Source organism: Furipterus horrens, unplaced genomic scaffold (genome assembly GCF_987537825.1).
Source record: "Furipterus horrens unplaced genomic scaffold, mFurHor1.1.pri manual_scaffold_4, whole genome shotgun sequence".
Lineage (NCBI taxonomy): Eukaryota > Metazoa > Chordata > Mammalia > Chiroptera > Furipteridae > Furipterus > Furipterus horrens.
In genome coordinates this window covers 8,758,427-8,774,232 of record NW_028327174.1, presented here as the reverse complement: position 1 = coordinate 8,774,232, position 15,806 = coordinate 8,758,427, and the positions used below count along the sequence as shown (strand labels likewise).

Here is a 15,806-nt window from a genome sequence, read left to right as displayed (position 1 = left end):
CGGAGGGAAGGTCCCTCCCTAATGGAGTAGCCACCCGGGCTGAAGAAGGTAGCCACGGAAGATGCCACTGTGCGAAACGCAGGCCAGGCTGGGGAGAAGCTCGCAGGAAGGCCTTGCGCTCAGCCACAGGCCAGCCGAGAGCCCTTCCTGGGCCCACCTGCCCAGGGGCCGGGATGCTGTGTCCCGTTCCAGGTGCTGAATCACCCCAGGCTTGAGAAACTAGTCAGCAGAATGAGGGCCTGACAGTTTCCAACAGAGAAGCCGGCCTAAGTTACTTTTTAAAGAGACACGCATCACACACAAGAGGGCAGCTCCCCTCCTGCTTCCCAAGTATTTGGTACCATCAAAGCATGAGGGGCAGGTGGCGGGGGGGCGGGAGGGGGGCGGTGGCGGTAAAGGGGGGAATGTAGGCCCGCATTCAGCCTTCACGCCATGTGGCGGCAGGCCCATTTTAGACCCAGACTCATTCTGTATACTCATGTGTGACTCATGCCATTCCTCCAGGAGGCCCAGAGGCTGCCTGGCAGGGACACAGGCCTGGCCGAGACCCTAAAGGGGTCTTCCGCTGCCTTTGCCACAGAAAAGAGTCAACTCAGCAGTGAGCAGAGCTGGCAGCCTCTCCAGTACCCACACCACATGAGACTAAGACGGTCTTCACTGAGAAGGCAATGGGGGTCTTCCAGTTCAAAACACCCTTCTAATCACATGTTCCAGAATTTGGGCTTTTCCACTGTTAATACATAAAAACCACACAGCGGATGGCTGGGGGAAAACTGGGGACAGAGATGGAGTGGGAAGGGGCACGTTAGTGGTTGCAATGACCCCAAGTTTAGGGCCCCAAGAGAACAGAGACCTGGTGTAGACTTCTGGTCGGGGTGGACTCCCCAGGAAAGGACCCCAGGTGATTTGGTGCCAAGAGAACTGTGGGAAACCTGGCAAAGGTTATGCTGAAATACTTTCCAGACACATACTGTGGGGGTTCCTTTTCTCATACAGCAAAGAAAAAGCAACCATCTACCATTTTCCAGAATATGACGGGGTGGATCAGAGCAGACATTTGTTGAAGGGGTTACTCTGGTGATAATACGACATCATGGAGAAGGAAACGGTACCCAAACATGTTCCAGCCACGACAGCAAGCCAGTCCATTTTCCAAACCTTTCCCCCTTCCTTGCACACGGTAGGCACTCAACGTAAAACTTGGGGTCTAGAGCGATGCACCTCAAAGCCAAGACCTACAAGACTGGCCAGGCAACCCCTTTATTTTGTAAGTAATAAAAATAAGAAAATTTTAAGTTTTTGATGACTTAAGGGCAATATATGTAAAAAGGCATTTAGTGAAGAGTAATGCTCACCCCCCACTCCCACTTCCTGGGTCCTTTCAGAAGGCAACCGCTATTACCGAAGTCTCAGTATCTTTCCAGGCACAGAGCCGAAGTGGCACAGCATGTTTCGCTCGAAGGGACCACCATACATACTTCACGTCTGTCTAGTTTTTCCCACTTATATCCTGAAGAGCATGGCCTATCAGTACATATAGATCAGCCTCACTTCTTAACGGGCTGGATTGCGACTGTACAGCTGTGCCATGATTTATTCGACCCTTCTGACGGACAGCGAGCTTGCTTCCTGTCTCTGTCTATGACAATGCTGCAAATACTATCCTCGGAGACTTCCTTTTACACATGAGTTTATCTGTGGGGTGCATTCCTAGAATTCAGACAGAAGGCTGACTATACTTTGACACAGATACAGCCAAACTACCTTCAAAAAAGGAGTTCTTATAACTCATGCTCCCGTCAATAGGGCATGAGAGTACCTGAGAAACTGGAACATTTGGAGAAATTAAAATTACTGAATTTTTCAGTTCCTCTAATCAGTGGTCTCATAAACTGGTGTGATATCTCTGTACGCAATAACGGCATGTCTACCAAAACCAAATGTTCCCCCAGCTAGAGCTAGCAGCCAGGTCTCCAGACACTCAAGGTTCCTTCTATGCCACCCCTTGGTTATGTCCCAGATCACGAGAAACCACGTTTTAGAATTAAAACTGCAGTTAGTTTGCGCACCTCCTGCCCAGACCGGGGCGCTGAAATGAGGCTGCTCGGCACGAACATCACCAAGCGCATCCAGAGCACCGGCAGACGGGCCCCAGAATCACTTGTGTTTTTACCACCTCGGCTTCACAGTGCTGCACACACACGCACACACACGCGCGCACCTTTTCAGAACTACAAAGAGCACTGAGCTAGGAACCAGGAAAACCATGTACAGTACCTCTCCTCGTCTGTTTCCTCCCCTGACAACCCAGGAAATTAAGACTGAACATGTATATATTTTCTTAAAAGCTTAACACAGCCACTTTACATACCTTACATTGGCCCTTCACATACCATATTTATTTTAGTTCTCACATCTAATCCTGCAGGGTCCATGTCATGATTCCCACATAGGTCATGTGACTTGCCTGAAGTCATAAAGCTAGTATGTGGCAGGGTCAGAATCGGAGCCCTGCTCCAAGGCCGGCAGCCCCACAGTTCTCAGCTCTAAGAATGGGAATTCTGTAAGTGACAGGAGGGCTCCATTTTGTTGTCACCAGAAAACCTGAGCCCAGGGGCTCAGCGCACCAAGGGTTAAGGCCAAGAGGCAGTGACTCTCTGGGGCTGCACAAAGAGAAAATGCACTTCCTGCCCCTGTGGCAGAGATGCTGTTTTATGCTCAGCAAATTAGGACGTTTGTTTAATTAAGACGACACACAGATTTTGTTATTCTAAATATTTCTGGAACAGGATGCTTGAGAGGAAGCTGTTAAGGCTTGGATTTTTTTTTCCCCCTTTGCTTTGGGTTTCTTTCTCCCCCAAGAGAAGGGTAGGGCCCATCTCCGAGGAAAACAACAGCCAGCCCCTCCTCTCCTTTTGAAATAAAGATGTCAAGCTGGTAAGGGCTGTCTTAAGTACTTTACTGAAGGATTAGCTAGGAAGAGGAAGTGAAGAGAGCTCAGCTAGCCTGGTTTCTAGCAATACTCTACCAGGCTACACAACAATGCTGCATTTTTCGAGTGTGCTTTACTCCTTTTAAAAAGCTAACAGATCCTTGTTTTGTTTTTTTCTGGAGCAAGAACAGGCGAAAGGCAGGCGGTGATTAACATGCATCCTTCATCCTGCAAGAGGGATGTTGTTCCATCTCAAACCTTAGGTAACAAAGTTAAAAACAAAAAACAAACTACATAAACAGAATGCCAGGACCCTGACCCTCTAGTTCCTCTCCCCTCCTGTGCCCTTCAGACAAGCAGCCCCACAGAATGCACCTCTCGGCGGGCTGCCCTTCTCCAAGCAGAGCCCGCCAATCTGGGCACCTGGATCTGCCCACAGGCACTGCCAGGGCTTGCTGACTGTGAAGAGGAGAGCTCTTTGGTGTCACCCCGCAGCCATCTGGGGGGCACAGCGGCTCTCAAATTACACCGAGCAAGCTCTTGACACCTTTAATTACCCCTCAATTACCCACTAAACGAGTCCTCACTTTCCAAAACCCAGTGCTTGCCCTCACTTTTGCAAACCTGCAATGTGCTCCTTCCTCGAGGCAGCTTCCCTCCTGGCCCCAGACAGAAGTGGCCCCTCTCGGAATTCCTGGAGTCCTTTGTCTATGGCATGCTTGGGACACGCTTCAGAGGCTGCCTTTGTATTTCAGTCACTGGGCCACTATTTCCTCTTGAGGACGGTAACCTCCTCAAAGGCAGCGGCCGATGGCTCTCCACAGGATGGGCTGGCTCCTTTCTCCCAACCCCCATGACTCACAGTACCTTTCTGGGGTCTCTGTCATCTTTGCCTCACTAGTTAGAGTCATCTACAGACTTGTCTCAGCTCTCCCCCCAGTGCCCAAGGGCTGGGGCCAGGTCTTACTCAACCTCACATCCCCCACCACCTGGCAGAGTCCCGGGCACGGAGAAGCCAGTTAAATATTTGCTCAATTACACATCTGTGTACCCTCCCCCGCCCGACCCCTAGCAGCCTTGAATATAAACTAACTAATATTAATCGAGTGATCGGCCAAACAACCTTAGGGCAGCCTCTCTCTGTATCAAACAGGAATCACCACCAGGTGAGTTACCAGGCGGGGGCCTCAGACAGCGAAGTCAGACAGGGCCACAGTGTTGCGGGAAGGAAGGAGCTAAGGCTCTCTGCCCTTTCCAGGGGTACTCAAGTGACTTTGAAACCCCGTCAAATCGAGAAAAGAGCGCCGTGAACCGAGAAGGGGCTGGGCCTCGCCCAGGGCCCAGCGGAGGAAGCTGCCGGCCTCCGGGACCTAGGCGGGGGCTGGGTGGGGCCGCACGCAGCGGCCCTGCAGCTCACCCCGCCGCCACCTCCTGACAGCCAGCCACCTCGTCCTGGAGAAGGGACGCGAGAGGGGTCCGGTCCTGTCCTGGGCGTGGCCCCGGGGCAGGGTGGGGTGCACACCCCGGCACAGGGAAGTGGGGGGCCGGAGGGGTGCAGGAAACTCCGGATCTGACCCCAGGAGGAACGCTGTACTAGCCCAGGCCTGCCCAGTCCCGGAGGCACAGGACCCAGCTCCCCGGCCCGGCGGGGCGGCCCCCGGGGTCGGCGGAATCAGGTGCGCGCCTGGGCGGCGAAGGCGGCTGCGGGCGTTCCCGGGCCTTCCTCTCCCGGAAAGAAGTCCGAAGTCAGAGGTGGAGGGGCTACGGGAGACCGGGGACGGCTCTGCCGCCGTGTCCCCAGCTCCCACGCGCCCACTCGCGCCGCGCCGGGTCCCCGCCCCCGCCCTCCGCGCGCCGCTCGCAGCCGGGCGAATGAGGAAGTCGTGCGCGCAGGGCGGAAACGGAGCCGAGAGAAGGGCTGCGGCGGGACTGTCGGGTTCTGACTCAGGAGGACGCTCTGACAGCTGCCCAACGGTCCCCGCCTGCCCGTTACCTCCTTTCCGAAAGGGCCTAGAAACTTCCAAAGGAGCCGCCTCCCCGAGCCCCTCACCTTGTCTTCGCCCACTTGGGTGCCAAGGACAGCGGGTCCCCGGAAGGGGTTAAAAAGTTTGCCCGACTGGGGTACTGGGCGAGGCGAGGGCGGGGCGCGTGCCCCGGCAGCAGGGGGAGGTCGAGGCTCCCGGGTGCCCCGCCGCGAGAGTGAGCCGGGCAGGGGTGGGGGTTGGGGAAGATGAAGGGTTTCCGGGGAGCGCTGGCCACGAAGCCTTCCTCTGCCCCCCGAGGCCGCACTTCCAGCGGCGCCTTCCCCGAGCATCCGCGTAGGAGGTCCCGGTGCCCCTCAGCGAAGGATGCGGTGTCCCCGCCCGGCCCCGCAGCCTCCGCGCCCGCCTGCCCGCGCCGGTCACCGGCGGCGCCGAGGTGGAGAACTACACGTCGGCCCGCTTGCCCCAGACGCCGCGCGTCCCGTCCCCGCCGTCCCCGCCAGCCTGCCCCGGGCGGAGCCGGCTGATGGGGCTTGCTTACCTGAACCTGGATCTGCCCCGGGGAACAGGCGCTGCTTCTCCCGAGAAGGCTTCCTCGAGCGCTCTGGCGACTGCGGGGTGGAGCGAGCGCGCGAGGCGGGAGCTGCAGCAGGTCAACCTGGCTCTGCCTCCGGTGCCCTGCCCAGGAACGGCGGTGATCTGCGCGCCTCACCGCACCCAGCTCCGCTCCTCTGCGCTTCCCGCCCCGCCCTCTTAACCCCCCGCCCCTTCAGCGCCCCGTGCCGGCTCCATGATGCCGCCCTTTCGGATGTCTCACCCACTCCAGCCCGCGCTCGGTTTTGATGGACACACATCTTAGCCTATGAAGATGATGGGCGGAGCCTCTGCCCAGAGGGGTGGGGATTCAGTCGTTCCAACCTCCACCCTCTCCACCTTCCCTCGCGCTTCCTAGGCGGGAGCCCCGCCTCCCAGGGCGAGTCCAACGGACAGCCAGGTTCCAAGAGAGATTGACACAGAGAAAGTCCAATCAGGAGGAGGAGGTTCTCTCAGACTTCAGGGCCGGGATGTTGGTTCATTGCCTCCACCCTGGCGAGGCTGGGCTAGGAAGGTCCGGGATTCTGACACCCCGCCCCGCGAGCTCTTTTCCCGGTCCTCTGTCATCCTACCAGAAGAACAGATATTAAGTACCATATATGGAAAAAGTACTATTTTACATAATTATGATGGCTTTGGGGCGGACACGGACTCAACCCCGGATTCGTTGTGAGCGCCCTGAGTTCGATTCCTCGCCCTCTCTGTAGACTGGGCACGCTTGGCGCCTTCTTTCAGGCTCCAGACCTTCAGCGCTCAGACGGGTTCCCGCTGCCTGGAATACCCTTCCAAGCCTCTCCATATCTACGTGCTAACTCGCACACTTCCCTTTTAGGTATCTGTTACAAGATGTTTTCTTGGTTTTTTGTTCTTGTTTTTTGTAGGCAAAGAGCACTTTTGTTGTTACTGCCCACTCCAAGAAGGATTTTTTTTTTTTTTAACACTTATGTTTTAATCCATCTGGAATTTATGTTGTTTTGGAGAAAGAAATCTAATGTTATTTTTGTAACAGTCAGTTATCCACACACCATTTTCTGCGCTGGTTTAAGGTACCACCCTCATCACCTATTGAACTCCTATGTGCTTGGATCTGTTTCCCAGTTGTATCCGTTGATCTTTCTGTGTGTTCCATGATACTGCAATGATGGTAGTTTTTAAATATATTTTATATCTAAAAGGGCAAATTTCTCATTACTCTTTCCTTTTGGAATGTTCTATCAGAACTAAACTATTCTTCCAAATCAACTTCAGAAAAAGTTTATGATCTAAAAGCAGTGGTTCATAACCTTCCTAATGCCGCGACCCTTTAATACAGTTCCTCATGTTGTGGTGACCCCCAACCATAACTAAAGCATAGTGATTAATCACAAAAACAATATGTAATGATATATGTGTTTTCTGATGGTCTTAGGCAACCCCTGTGAAAGGGTCGTTCAACCCCCAAAGGGGTCACGACCCACAGGTTGAGAACCGCTGATCTAAAAGAAAAAGAAAACTGGAAAAAAGAGTTTGCAACTCTGTAACAAAGAATTACTATTAATAATATATAAAAAGCTTTTCTCGGTCCATAAGAAAATAAATAGTGCTAGGGCAATGACTAGGTTTAGGGTTAGATCCACGTGTGGAAACATGAATCTTGACCTTCATTTCATTGACAGAAATAATTTAGGATGAATCAGAGTCATAAATATAGAAAGCAAACAATAAAACTTCCAGGAGAAAGCATAGGAGAATATTTTCATGACCTTGACATAGACAAAAATTTCTCAAACAAGACCCAGAAAATATAAACCATAAAAGATTGTTAAGTTGAACTTTACTAAAATTAAGAACTTCTTTTCGCCAAAAGACACATATAAGCAAGTGAAAAATCAAACCACAGACTGATATTTGTAACATGTAGATATAACAAAGGACATGTATTGAGAACTTATCGATAACACCTACGTTAAGAAAAAGACAAACCATTTTTTTTTCCAATGGGCAAAGATTTGAATAAGCACATATAAAATACAATATCAGCCATTAAGCAAATGAAGAAGGTGCTAGACATCATTAGTTATCACAGAATGCAAATTAAAGCCACAGTGAGATAGCACAATCCCCAACCATAATGACTGAAATTCAGATACCATGTGTTGGGAAGAATGAGGAGCTACTGGAACTCTCATCAAGTGCTTGTGGAAGTATAGATTTCTACAACCACTTTGGGAAAGTGTGGCTGTATCTACTGAAATTGAATATATAATACATATATACCTCTGACCCAGCAATTCTACTTTTGAGCAATATACAATAGACATGAGTGCTTAGGCCCAACAAAAGGCATATACCAAAGTGTTCAAAGCAGCTTAACATGGCCAAAAATTAGGAGAGACATCTATAAATGGTAAAAATAAACATTAATTATGTCCATGCAATTGGCTATTACACAAAAATACAAAAGAACTAGTGTTACATGTGAAAAACAGGCTGATTCAAATGTGCATGAACTGCTAAAAGGATGGATAAAGAAAATGTGTCAAGTCCTTACTGTCAGGGCAGCCTTACTCTGAGAAATCACCCAGAGACCACTGTGGGATCAGGCAATGGGTTTATTGAGGGAAAAGGGGGAAAAGGGTGTGGAGGGGAGAGGCAACTCCCAGACCAACTCGAGGGCCCATAGGAGCAAGGGAAATGGGGAGCAAGGGAACGGGGAATGGGGAATGGGGACTCCCGGTCCTCCTAGTGGGCCCATAGGAATCCCACCCACACTTCTGCAGGCGCCTTTTTTATACTTGTCAACCACACATTTCAGTGAGGGTGAGTTTGTTTATCAACATATTCAGTAAATCATTTACATCTCATTGCTTCTCCCCACGGACCCCCCACATACCAGGTTAGTTAACACATCAGGCTAGGTCCATTACCATTTCCCCTGGGAATGGGTTCAGTCCATCAACATATCCTTTGGGAACTGCTAAGTCCATCAGCATATTCTTTGGGGAAGGCTAAGTCCAGAGCCAGGTTGATGAGCATATACCAAAAGTCCAGGTGTGCATTCTAGCTGCCTCCCTGTTCTGACACTTACAGTGGAATATTATTCAGCAATAAAAAAGAATGAAGTACTAATATAGACTACAACATGGACGACCTTTAAAAACATTATTCTTAGTGAAAGGAGCCAGCCACAAAGGGCCATATACTGTATAATTTTATACATATGAAATGTCCATAATAGACAAATCTATAGAGACAGAATATAGATTTGTGGTTGCCAGAGGCTGGGGAGAGGAAAGGATGGGAAGTCACTGCTAATGGGTATGAGGAGTATTTATGAGGCAATGAAAGTGTTCTGAATTTAGATCATGGGGATGATTACACAATGCTGTGAATATACTTTAAAAACCACTAAACTGTATATTTTAAAAGGGTGAACTTCATGGTATATGACTTATATCTCAATAAAGCTATTTTACTGGATAAATCTCATAGATATACTGTTGAGTAAGATAGTTCAGATACAAAAAGAAAAGTAGATACTATATGATTCCATTTTATGTGAAGTTTTAGAACAGGCAAAATCAATCTCTAGTGATAGAGCCAGAATGGAGGTTCCCTTTGAAAAGAGTTAGTGACCAGGAGGGAACCCAAGGGAAACTTCTAGCATTTCTAGCATGTTGAAATGTTCTATATCTTGATTTGGTTGGTGGTTACAGTAAGTCTACACCTATGTTAAAGTCATTGATTTGTACACTTAAGATTTGTGTGCTCTACTGACTGTAAATTATATGTCAAAAAAAGGGGAAATAATAATATTGGAGTAAAATGTAAACTTTGGGGAAGATAGATGAAGGGTATATGGGATTCCTTTGTACTACTCTTGCAATTTTCTGTAAGTTTGTAATTATATAAAATTAAAAGTTACAAATAACATAAAGAAAGAAAGGAAATTCAGATTATACTATATATGTATGGGTTTATATTTTTGCTAATTACTTTTCTCTTCAACATCTTGGCAACTTATCTGCCTATAAACATATTTTGGATTTCCCTGTCTTTAAAAACAAACCAGAAAAAGGACTGCTATCCAAAATATACAAAGAACTCTTAAAACTCAACACTAAGAAAACAAACAACATGATTTAAAAATGCGCCAAAGACCTTAACAGACACCTCACCAAAGAAGATATACAGATGGCAAACAAGCATATGAGAAGATACTTCGCATCACATGTCATTGGAGAAATGCAAATTCAAAAATAACAAGACACCGCTGTGTACCTTTTAGAATGGTCAAAATCCAGAACACTGACAGCATCAAATGCTGTCAAAGGAGAGGAGCAATAGGAACACTAGTGGGAGTACCGAATGGTACAGCCACTTGGGAAGAGAGTTTGGTGGTTTCTCACAAAACTAAACATACTCTCACCATATGATCAGCCCTTGTGCTTCTTGGTATTTACCCAAAGGAGTTGAAAACCTGCACAGAGATGTTTATGGCAGCTTGATTCACAGTTGCCACAAGCTGGAAGCCACTATGACATCCTTCAGTAAGTGAATGGATAAACTGTGAGACATCCAGACGATGGAAACGAGCTATCAAGCCATGAAGACGCAGAGGAACCTTAACTGCATGTTACTAAGTGAAAAAAAGCCAGTCTGAAAATGTCACATACTGTTTGTTTCTAAGTGTATGACATTCTGCCAAAGGCAAAATCACGGAGACAGTACAAAAATCAGTGGTTGCCAGAGGTTGAGGAGAGGGCGGGATGAAGAGGTGGAGCACGGAGGATTTGGGGGGGGGGGCAGTGAAATCCTCTGTATGATAGTCTCATGGTGGATCCAGTCCCCACCCAACTCCCCTCTCATCGCCAGATTTCTCCAGGGAGCAAGCAGGCTGTACCAGGCCCGCAGATACCTCATCTCGTTCTCTCACTCCCTTCCGCCTCTGACTCTCTGGGACTCTGCTCTTTAGAGGTCAGCAAGTTGAATACCTCCCTCAGGCCTTGCCTTCCTACACAGCCTCCGAAACTGCTGGACATTCCCTCCTCCAACACAGACTTTCTCAAAACTCCCCAGGGGGGCTGGTCCCCTTCCTTGTTCTCCCTTCCTTGACGGTTCCCCAGCCCCATAAGGCGGTGTTTCTTCTCATTGGTTGGTACCTGTGTTATAGCTGTAGTTAAATATTTTAAATATCATCTCTCCCAGAGGCTCAGAGTTAGTGAGTGTCTTACCAGGTGTCAGGCACTGTGCTGAGTGTTTTGCTTAAGCATCATCTCATTTAATCCTCACAATGACCCTGTGAGGTTAGATATGAATATTAGCCTCCATTTTACAGACGAGGGAGCTGAAGCTCAGGGAAATTAAGTGACTTGACAAGTTCATACATCTATTAAGTGGCAGGGCCAGAGTTCAACCCATGTGTGTGGAACTTCAGAGCCAGGAGCACCACTGCACCATGGTGCCCACACTTTTCAGCTCTCTTCTTTCTCCTCTCTTCTCCATCTGTGCCCTCTTTCTTGGGCTTCTAATTCTTTCCCTCACTTTCAACTATTATCTCCATGTGAGTGACTTCCAAATCCTTATTTCCAAACCTAGCCTCATCCTGACATTTAATGTTATTTTTAATTTTTTTTATTGTGAAAAGATCCACACATAACATAAAATTTATTGTCTCTAACCAATTTTAAGTGTACAGTTCAGTGGCCTTAAATACATTCCTCCAAAAGTCTTTTCATCTTGCAAAACGGAAACTCTGTACCCATTAAACACTAACTTTCTACTTCCCCAACCCCAACCCAGCCTCTGGAAAACCAACATTCTACTTTCTTTCCTTCTTTCTTTCTTTCTTCCTTCCTTTCTTTTTTTTTTTTTTTTCTTTCCTTTTTCTTATCCTCACCCAAGGACACTTTTTTCACCGCTTTCAGAGAAAAAGGAAGAGAGAGAGAGAAACATTGATGTGAGAGAGAAGCATCGATTGGTTGCCCCCTGGACATGCCTGGACCCAGACCAGGGACTAGGGATCGAACCCATCACTAGGTTCGTGCACTGACTGGGAATCGAACCCACAACCTTTTGTTTACTGGGAAAGTGGTCCAACCAACTGAGACACACTGGCCAGGCTCCACCATTCTACTTTCTGTCTCTATAAATTTGGCTACACCAGGTTCTTCACATAAGTGAAATCATACAATATTTGTCTTTTTCTGACTGGCTTATTTCACTTAGCATATTGTTCTCAAGATTCGTCCATGTTGTAGCATATATCAGAATTTCCTTCTTTTTTAATGCTGAACAAAATTTCATTGTATGATACACCACATTTTGCTTATCCATTCATCCATTTATGGACACTTAATGTTGCTTCCATGTTTTAGCTGTTAGGAACAACGCCATTATGAACATGAGTGTACAAATATCTCTTCAAGACTCTGCCTTCAATTCTTTTGATTGCACACCAACAAGTGAATTGCCGGATCATACAGAAATTCTTTTTTAAATTTTTTGAGAAACCACCATACTGTTTTCCATAGCAGCTGTAGCATTTTACCTTCTCACTGACAGTGCACAAGGGCTCCAGTTTCTCCACATCCTCACTCACACTGGTCTGGGGTTCTGTTCTGTTTTTGGTAGTAGCCATCCTAATTGGTACGAAGGGGTATCTCATTGTGGTTTTGATTCGTATTTCCCTAATGATTAGTGACGTTGAGCATCTTCTTGCATGCATATTGGCCATTTGTATATCTTCTTTGGAGAAGTGCCTATTCAAGCTCTGTGCCCATTTTTTGTATTTTTTTTTTATTGAATTTTAGGAGTTCTCTATATATTCTGGATATTAATCTCTTACCAGATATATGACGTGCAAGCATTTCTCCCATTCTGTGAGTTGCCTTTTTACTTTATTCATACTATATTCTGATGCACAAAAGTTTTTAATTTTCATGAAGTCCAATTTGCCTTTATTTTCTTTTGTTGCATGTGACATTCAGTCTTTTTGCTTTAATCCACATAATTTTTTTATGCTAAAATAATACATCCTAGAGTAGGCATAGAATATCTTTGGAAAGCTACACAAGAAGCAAGTTACATTGGCTATTTTCAGAAGAACTGACTGGCTGGGAAATAGTGGTAGAAGAGGGACAATTTTCACTGAAAAAAAAACAGAAACAACCACTTATATCTCTTAACTTTAGACTCATGAATATTTTATCTATTTAAATACGAATTTTTAAAAATATATAAATAATATGTGTGTGTCGGCAGCCGTCCGTCTCGAGAGACGATGGTGTAGCTTCTTAAGAGTCTCTCTGCACCGCCGAGAATGGCTGTGCAGTCCGACTCGGGAGTGACACGGTATCTGTCTCCTCCCGTGTTGAATCGACATCTTGCGATGACGCTGGAGTGTCCTCTCCAGTGAAGCTGAAGCTACAGAGCCTGGGCAGGGTGATATGGAGGGTCTGCTGTTGCCCATGCAGCAGACCCCCCCTCTCTTCGCAGCTGAAGGGTCCAAGGGAAAGACGGAGTCAATACAGCTTGGCTTCAGGTGCGCCGCAGGAGTTTCAAAAGCCTAAAGAAAAACAGCTAAATCAGTTCTATTACCGAAGATTCTTAGAGTGTTTCCCTATCATTCAGTCTAATGATGAACTCTCATCCTCCCAGCTCTTGCCAAACCTGTCTGCATGCCTGGCTTGCAGCTCTGCTCACGTTTCTAGCCTCTCCATGCCAATCAGACTCAAACCCAGAGGCCTCCCCTGTCCTTCCTCCTCCCTGGTCTGCTTGCCTTGACTCCACTCGCCACCATCTCACCCAGTCTTCCTTTCTTTCTCCTGGCACTCTCATCCAGTTATCAAATTCCAGTACTTGCCCTCCTCCCCTCCCCCCCAGACCATGACCTTAGCTTCACAATAGAGCCCCCTCACCCCATCTTTCCTGCATCCTCAGATTGATTGTTCTGAAGCCCAGCTATGAGCAGCAGCTCAGCACAGACTTACTGAGCTCTTATTGTGTGCCAGGCATGGTGCCTAGCACCTGGAACACACCTTGCCTTATTACATCCTCATCTCAGTCCTCTGATGTGGGCACTCTTATCCTCCCCCATTTCAATTTGCTCAAGACCACACTTGATCTCTCACATTCTAATAACATGAGGATTAGTATTGCTTCATTACTTTCAACAACCCTATTTTTATCATATCTTTTTCCTTGTTTTACAGAGGAGAAAACTAAAGCACAGAATGTTAAGTTACTTGATCAAGGCTGTTTGGCTAATAGATGGCGAGGCTGGGATTTGAACCCACATATGCTGGCTACACAAAAACCAAGACCTCTTCTTCAGCATTGTCTCAGTGGACTCAGGCCTGACCCTGAAAGACCCCAGAGTGCATCCTGCCTTTCTCCTGCCCAAGAATTTTCCTAGTACTTAAATGTGTAAATCTCAACCCCCGAGCCTGGTATCCTGGGCCCCAAGCAATTGCCTCCAACCTCCTGGTAAGCCCTGTCTCTCCCTGGTCCTCTGCGCAGCTCACTGCACTCTGAACCTGCCATTCCACCCTTTGGCCACTGTCACACCATGGGCTTCCATACCTTCTCTGACGATTCTGCTCACTGGACTCCTGCCCATCCTCAAGACCCCAGACGCCACAGTAAGTGACTCCTCCCTCCACCTGAACTGTGGCCTGTGTGCATTTCTCTGACAACACTGTCACGCGTCCGCCTTGTGCTGCCTGGCCAGAATCCAGACGCTGCCACTTCTGGAACCTACAGTGTCCTTGTTTGTGAAATGCGGATGATAATAATCTGCGCAGAATTGGAATGCTGTGAGAATAAAATGACTTAAAATATGTGAAGCCCTGACAACAGAGTTGGCACAGGGGACGTGCGGAGAGTGTTTGCTCTTACAATGGTGATCATGCATCTTCTTATCTTATCTCCTCTAGAGGGTTCATTTTTCATTCCCCAAATACTTCCTGATGGCTTATTAGTTGCCAGACCCTGTGCCAGTGCTGGTATTCGGTGGCAATCCGCAGTCTCTGCTCTGATGATGTCCACACAGGACATAGGACATCATCAGACAGGACAGCCTGGTAAGTGCTGCAAAGACATAAGCCCTGAACGGTGCTGTAGGGGAGGAAGCGGGGCATCCAGGTGAAAGTGGAGAAGCCCATTCCTGGCAGGAAAACGCGGTGCAAGGCCCATCAGGGAGAAGACACAGACTGCGCTGGACTTGGAGCAGCTCGGTGCCCAGGCATCCGGGTGGGAAGTGTCAAGGAGACGGGAGGGGTCACAAGGGGCGAGGGCATGTTGCAGAGAGCCCTGTCCTCGGTCTGGGTGCAGGGCCGCCTCAGCCTCACCTGGGAGCCTGTTGGAAAAGCAGGGGCTGGGGAGCCAGCCCAGACCCACTGAGTCCCTATCTGCAAGTTAACAACCCCCTCCCCAGGTGGTTCCCATCATCTTAAACTGTGACAAACACTGGGCTTAACCAGGAAGTGTCCGGGAGGTCCTGAGGAGGAATTTCCACTCCATCAGCATTAGAATCCCTGGGGAGATTTTCATTCAATCAGCGTCTCAGAGGGCAGGCCAAGCAGAGCACCCATATTTTATAAATTTGTTATTCATTCAGCAAATGACCACGGAGCACAGAACCTCGCCTTCTACTTCCCTGCAATGGCTCCTGGGGCCCCTCTGTTAGCACCACTCAACAAATATTACTCACAAATGGGGTGCAATGGCTCTGTGCCCAATTTACATTTTTCATCTAGGGCCCACCCTGGCCTCCATGCCATCACTTGGAGATCCACAGTCCCTCCCATGACTCTTGAGTCTTTGAGGGTGGTGGCTTCTGCAGGAGGCCTCTCGGATCCTCCCACCAGCTATGGGTGTCCTCCGTGCTCCACAGCACCCTCCCGCCTCCGCTTGCCGACCTCAGACAAGAAGCCAGGAGCTCCCTAAGCACAGATCACTCCTTTGTTTGTGCTTGTCTCCCCAGGCAGGACCTGGCACGGTTAAATGTTTGTAGAGTGAATAAACAAATAAATAAGCTAATAAAAATTAAGATAAGAATACAGGTGAAAACACTACAGCATTGTTCACTTGTGTTTGCCCCATGGTGTCTTCCCACAGACAAGGGTTGGAGAAGAAATAACAATGCTTCTGTTTTTGTTTTTTTTTCAAGAGCTTTATTGAGATAATACTGACAGAGTTGTGTAACCATCACCACTGTTTCCAGAACATTTTCATCACCCCGAAGAAACCCATACCCATGAGCAGCCGCTCCCCATTCCCTCCCTCTGGCAACCACTAATCTACTGCTTAGAAGATTT

At 48.1% G+C, this 15,806-nt stretch overlaps 1 protein-coding gene across 1 annotated transcript in view; it reads right to left on the bottom strand.

The window, feature by feature from the left end:
* The window catches only part of MYH9 (myosin heavy chain 9), an 86,260-nt gene extending 80,631 nt beyond the window's left edge, over window positions 1-5,629 (bottom strand). The window contains exon 1 of the mRNA XM_090272515.1: window positions 5,456-5,629. The gene's annotated coding sequence lies outside the window, so the exon portion shown is untranslated. The remainder of the gene's footprint in view (window positions 1-5,455) is intronic.
* Between the last annotated feature and the right edge of the window lie 10,177 nt (window positions 5,630-15,806).